Raw genomic sequence first — 7,500 nt, forward strand, 5'->3', positions numbered from 1 at the left:
TGTTCTAAGCCTTCTGCAATTTTAATTTAATTCTACAAACCCACATTTGCCGTCGGGAATTTAGCATCGCCTTCAGCGTCTTTACCAAGTGCCTTCTGCAAACAAATTAAATAAATAATCAAGTTATATTAAAAAATAAATAGAATTGCCTTCTGCAACTAAAACAAATATATTTTAATTAATTATTTAGCCTTTTGCACTTATAATTTATTCACAAAAAATTCATTTGATTGCTTATTAGAATCGCCCTCAGCGCTTAAATACCTCTTCAAACCATTTAATTAACCTAGTTTAAATTTTATAATTAAAATTCACTTGCCAATTAAATAAATTAAAAGTAAAAGCATCGCCTTCAGCGTCTTATTTTAAATTAAACCTTCTGCATCAAGCATTCGTTGAGACTTCGGCCGGAATCACTAGTGTGTGTGTGTGAAAAGTGAAGTGCAGTGTTCTCGTGTTGACTGCTCCGATTGCCATAAGCCTTCTGCATTGATTTAATTAAAATCAATTATTTTAATTTGCCTGTTTTTAAATCCTTTTTTTCCATTGGGAAATTAGCATCGCCTTCAGCGTTGGAACAAAATTATTTTCAATAGTTGCCTTCTGCAAAATACTTCACAATTTATTATAAATTTAATAACAATTATAAATAAACTGTTTGCCTTAAATAAACCAAATCAATTACATAAGCCTTCAGCAAATATATTTATTGAATTAAATTGCCCTCTGCATAAAAAAAAATTATTCAAAATCCTTTAAGACAATTATTATTAGCATCGCCTTCTGCGTTTAATTAATAAATTAATTAATTAAGCCTTCTGCAAATAAGCTTTCGTTGAGCGGTCCACGAGAATACTTGTGCTAAGTGTGTGTTGTGTTCGAGACTCCCGGTTCCATCTGTTCCAGCGACGAGAAACATCGAGAGTTTTCAAACCGGCAAATAGTTTTAATTTTTATAGTGTAGAATTTGAAATCCCATTCACAACCTAACCAAATCTCAATTAGTTCCCCAACTAAACCATTATTATATAAAACTGCATTTATTTTCTTATTTCGATTCTTTCTCCCCCTCAGCATTAAATTTCATATTAAATATAAAACTAACAGTAGAAATAGGCAAAAAATATATGACATAAATAATTCAAACCACCATTCGTAAAGTAGAATAATTCACAACCCAGTAGAGCTAACCATTTAAATTTCAAAATCCATCCTAACAAAATTTCAAAACTCTCGTAAAGCTAACAAAATAATCTCCAATAACGGAGCATAGAGCAAGGTGACCGGAAACCCATTTTACCTGTAACCCGTAGCATAGCCAAAATAGAACGGGGGAAAATTCCCATTTTACCTGTAACGTTGAAGCACACACGTCTCCTCACGTAGTTTGTCACTTTTAAGCATTCCTAAATTTCATTCATTTCATTCATTTCATTCAAATCTCAAAATTTGAAATAACTTTAACTCTGAAGAATTAAATTAACACATACAAAGCCTTCCGCGATAATAATAATAAAACCAGTCCAGTTACTTTCCGTTGGAAATTTTATCTTAACTTAAAATATTTAAATATTATTTATTATATTCAAATATTAATACGAAAATATCTTCATTTAAACAAGTCTCTTTATTAAAATTAATTAAACCGCCTTAAACACAATACAGCAAAATTAAATAAATTCCTCTTTAATACATTGCCTCATTATTGCAATAGCATACTTCAATTTCAAACCATCAATTTAATTTCACTCTACAATCGATCTGAATTCTTATATACATCTTAAAACTTAATATAAATTACGTCAAAATTCAATTTAACAAACTCAGTTGCTAAATTACAATTCTTCACTTTTTAAATTAATGGCAATACGTTCTCCCAATCCATAACCCTTTACAAGTAGAAATTTATTAAATCACGTATTTACTCCTTTTCTCCCCGTTTAAGCATTCCTAAACTTCATTCATTTCATTCATTTAATTCAAATCACAAATATTTAAATAAGTTAAACTCCAAAGAATTAAATCAACACATACGAAGCCTTCCGCTATAATAATTTATTTACACTAGTTCAATTCCTTTCCGTCGGCAAGTTATTTCAATTAAAATTCTTTTAATATTAATTCATTCTTTTCAAATTATTATTGATTTAAACAAGTTTTTCAAATAAACAAAAAATATTAAAAACGCCTTAAGCAAATACATCAAATAAAAAAAAAAATCTCAATTTTAATTCATTGCTTCATTATTGCCATAGCAAACTTTCATTTAAACCATCAATTTAATTTCTTAATACATCTTCCTACTTAATATAAATTAATTTATAATTCAATTTTAATAACTCGTTGCTTAAATTACAATTCTCCACCTTTTTAATTATTGACAATACGTTCTCTCCATCCATCCAACCCCTTAACAAGTAGAAGTTCATTAAATCACGTAGCTATTTTTCCCCGGTTGTTTGCATGTCTTATAATAATTAATATTTCTTATTTGGAAAGTTGAGCAATAATTTAAAAAGATTTATATTAAAGCCCCATACCATTTTGACATTAAATTAAATAATTTGACACTTGCAATTGATTAATTAATTATACTCAACATTTAAATTAAATAAACTCACTTTTACCCAAGGTTCTTAAATACTTTCATCAAATACTTTACTACTTTTATCTGCCGGCCCGATCCCACAAGAACGATTTAATAAACAATAACAAAAGATTAAAAAATCAATTAATACTTTTAAAGCCATACTCCATAAATAATTCTTATATTAGTTGACTCAATATTTTAATTATCCATGCAGACCTCATATTCAATTTAAACTAAATCCTATTTTATTATTGCTTTGCTTATCATTATATTCATTCAAAGTAGAACTGAATATTTAAATTTAAAGTATCCATCCTAACAAAATTCCAAAACTCTCGTAAAGCTAACAAAATAATCTCCAATAACGGAGCATAGACCAAGGTGACCGGAAACCCATTTACCTGTAACCCGTAGCATAGCCAAAATAGAACGGGGGAAAATTCCCATTTTACCTGTAACGTTGAAGCACACACGTCTCCTCACGTAGTTTGTCACTTTTAAGCATTCCTAAATTTCATTCATTTCATTCATTTCATTCAAATCTCAAAATTTTGAAATAACTAAAATTCTGAAGAATTATATTTAATACACCAAGCCTTCCGCGATAATCATAATATTTACACTAGTTCAGTTACTTTCCGTTGGCAATTTTATTTCAATTAAATCATTTAAATATTATTTTATTCTTTATAAATATATAAACAAATATATATTATTTAAACAAGTCATTCAATTAATAATATATTGACATCGCCTTCAGCGCAATAATACACAAATATATATTCTTGCTTTTAATTTCATTGCTTCATCATTTTTAAGCATAATTTCCATTACAAGCCATTTAAATCATTTCCCTTCACACCCAATATTAATTCCACTTGACATTAGTTTCAATCTAAATTCATTTCCAAATAGAAATTTATTTAATCACGTAGTTATTATTTTCATCCCGGTCCTCTGCATGTTTATTAAAAATAAATTAGTTTTTCGATTTGAATAGTTTTTAAATTAATTAAATAGATTTATTTACATTATCAAATTAACAGCTGACCACTTGACATCAAACGTTGACACATTATCAAATTGACAGCTCAATATTTCTGACAATTGACGTCGCTTCGACATTTAAATTGGTTGACAGTTATTACTTAAATTAATTAACAGTCGTAACGGAAAAATTTAATAATATTCAAACATTTAACTTAATTTAACTCACTTTTGCTTAAAAATTCTAAATTATTAAATTAAAATAATTCATATAAATAAATTTTTTGCTGGCATCCTTAATAATTAACATATTTACATTATTAATATCCAAAATCACTTGATTGACAAAAGAAATTTTTAAATTAAACTCCTAATTTTTTTGAATAATCATCATAACAGTTGAAATATTTCTTTTAAATATCCACATAGAAATTATATTCGATTTAAATTAATTATTATTAATTCCTTGCCGATTTCTAACATCTTCATATTTAATTAAACCGTTTGGTTAGATTTATATCAGCACTCTTGACATAAAACGTCATTTTCATTTGACAATAAACAATTCTGACAACTTTTTTACACCTGACATTGACATTAAATAGACTGACAGCTTTTTAAATAAAACAATCTTAATTTTCAACTTATTAAGCTTGATACCTTATAAAATAATTATCGGAATTCCTTCCCCCCTTCTTACCACTCAAAAAAAAAAAAGAGCCCCCTTCACTTTTATTTAACTTAAATCCAATCGAAATTACCTTATACACTCTCTCAATGTATTCTTTGACATTTAAATAATTGATGCTATTCATTTATGACTAATCTTGCTAAATTAAACTAACTCAATTTAAATTTCCTTGTTTGTTACAATATTATAATTTTTAAAATAGCTTCTGTTTAATTTAATAACAAACGTGACATTAAATTTTCGACCTTTGACAATTGACCCTAGACAATTGACAACCAATAATAATTTGTTCAATTGACACTTAATCAGGCCTGACAAATTAATTAATTACGTGACTGACATTTACATTAAACGTTCAATAACACCGACAAAAAAAACTATTGACAGTTTATATACAGCGCGAAATCTATTGACATCTCGCGTCAAAACACGACAATTATTTTAATTTTCCTTCTTAATTATCATAAATTAACATTAAAATCCCTCCTGAATCGACACTCCGTAGTTACATCATCCCAAAGTATCCTAAATTATTCAATCAATTAATTAAAATTTTGCCAGTCCCTTTAGAAAATCAGTAGACAGTCATAAATAACTCCATAGAAATAACCATAGAAATTAACGGTAGAAAAATGGTGATGAATACACGCTCCACTTTACTTCGTAGAAATAGTCCCTCAAAGGCAGGAACCAGTAGATATTCCACCCGCCGTAGCTCACTGGGAACGATGTCCCCGTCTAAGGCTTCGGCCACCAGCTTTGGTAGACGGGCATCAACAAACCAGCTGATAGCCCCCAAGGCGATGGCACCTGCCCTACGAAGAGCTTCTTCGGCAGAGGTGGAGGGGAAAGCAAAAAGGGTATCTGTTCTGCCGCAGATCGCGGAAGACAGCCAAGGGGAGGGTTCCAAGGCAGGGCAAACATATGACAGGAAATTTTTCGCAACTGCATATCCAGCAGATTCCAATCCCATGGGCCCATTGCAGAAAGCAAAACATGAGCTCATGCTGTTTATCAGGGACACCGTGAAGCACAGGGCTATTTTAGCAAAAACGCCTCAATTCTCCGATTGGGAACAGCGTATAGGCTCAGTATTGGCCCTGTTGCACAACCTTCCAGCATTTGGCTAGGGGAGGCCGGGTCAGGAATTGATGTGGGAACGGGAACAGAGGATCTTGTGGTGGAGGATCCGGTTGTGGAGCAAGACTTAGGGCCTTTGGCAGGCCCTAATCAGGATCAGCAACCGGGTTCCATTCCCTTGAATGAGTCGGACGTCACCAAATTCTTCACTGTTTTTGGGGGAATCATGCGGGAGATGTATGACATAATAGTTAGGGAAAACGAGGCCAAGACAGCAGGAAATAAGGAACAGGGACAACAGTTGGCGGTCAAGGAGGAAAAATAGCAAGAAAAAGGGAAAGGGTGGGAAGGGGGAAAATAGTAAGGTTGTTGCGGCAGAGGAACCGTTGGCAGGGGAAATTTTTTCAAGTGACCAGGGATCTGGACCACAAGGGGGGCAAGAGGGGGCGCAAGAATGGCGGACGGTAAAGGGAAAGACTGCCGTGCGCCGGGAGAGGAGGAAGAGGAAGAAGCAGCGTGAAGCTGAGCAAGCAGCCAGCCTCGCCGCAAATACCCAACCTTCTGCTTCCCAACCCATGCAAAAGCCGGCACCTGCCTTTAATCCCAGGGCTGGCAGAATGCCAAATGCCATTGAACTTGAATCAATTGGGGGATTCAAGTACGCGGACATGATGCCAATCCTTAGGGAAACGGTGAAAAAGGAGGATGTGCAGAGAATCCGCACAAACTTCAAGGGTCATCTACTCCTGGAATTAGCACCATTGTCGCACCAGGAAACGATGACCCTTTGGAGAGGTGTCCAAAGCTCTTGACGGCAAAGCCAAATGCCGACCGCGGACACCCTCAGTGCGGGTGAACTGCACCAACATTCCGCCTGGCACTTCATCCGAAGAAATTTCTTCGGAAATGAGTGCCGCGTTGGGCGTTGAAATTTTCAGCGACCAAATCACGACCGTAAAAACGCATTACGGTACGTGGTCGCATTTTTCGATTGCCCAGCAATAGCGGTCACCGACCAGGCCCTTGCGAGGCAGTACACGGTTGGTTTCAGCAAATGCTGCAGGCTTCGGCTATTGGAACGCCGGCGGCAATGCTACCGGTGCTACGAATACGGGCATACTGCTGCCCGCTGCCGTGGCAAGGACCGTAGTAGCAAATGCCACCGTTGCGCAGAAGATAAGCACGAGGGACCGTGCACTAGGGAGCGGAAGTGCTTGGGATGCCAGGGCCCGGATGCAATCGGGCACTCGCTGGGCCAGCGCAGTTGCCGCTACTTTGGAAAGGTAACCCCACAGCCCAGTCATGATTAGAGTGTTCCAACAGAACCTCAATCATGACCAAATGGCCCAAGACTTGCTTTTGCAAAGTGCTCGTGCCGAGGGTTGTGATATTTTGATTCTCTCGGACCCCTATTGGGTGCCGAGTAATAACAGCAATTGGGTTACCGATACCACTGGCGGGTCGCAGTGGTATCAGTTGGGGATTATCCTTTTCAGCGCATCATTGACAACCAACGCGAGGACTTCGTTGTGGTCGAGATGCGGGGAATTGTTTTCTGCTCCGTTTACCTACCACCCGTGGGTTCCGATTTGACTGTCGAGGAGTACAAACGCAAATGGACCGAAATTGTGTCTGTACTCCCACGGAATCGGGACACCGTGATCGGGGGTGACGTAAACGCCTGGTCAGGTGCATGGGGGATGGAGCGGAGACCAAACGATGGGGAAAGGGTATCTAGGGGGGGAGTTGTGATGGACGCGGCGGCCGCCTTGGGTTTGGTTCTCCTAAACCAGGGCAATCAGAGCACTTGGATGGGGGGAAATGGCCGCAACTCCATAGTGGACGTGTCGTTTTGCAGCCCTTCTTTGGTAGGGGAAAATAATTGGCGCGTTTGTGACGAAACCCCAAGTGACCACAATACTATTAAGTTTGTGGTCGGCAGGGTTCCGAGACAGCGTGCCAATAACGTGGGACACTCAGCAGTGAATGGGGGAAGGTGGTCCACAAGATTCTTCGACAAGGATTTGTTCGTTGAAATCTTGAGGGACCAGGACATTTTTGGGCATGTTGCTACGGCAGAGGAGCTGACCCAGGCCATTACGGTGGCTTGTGACGGCACCATGCCTAGACAACCCCCAAGGCGACAGGGCCG

Source organism: Anopheles merus, unplaced genomic scaffold, assembly GCF_017562075.2.
Source record: "Anopheles merus strain MAF unplaced genomic scaffold, AmerM5.1 LNR4000115, whole genome shotgun sequence".
NCBI classification, from domain to species: Eukaryota; Metazoa; Arthropoda; class Insecta; order Diptera; family Culicidae; genus Anopheles; species Anopheles merus.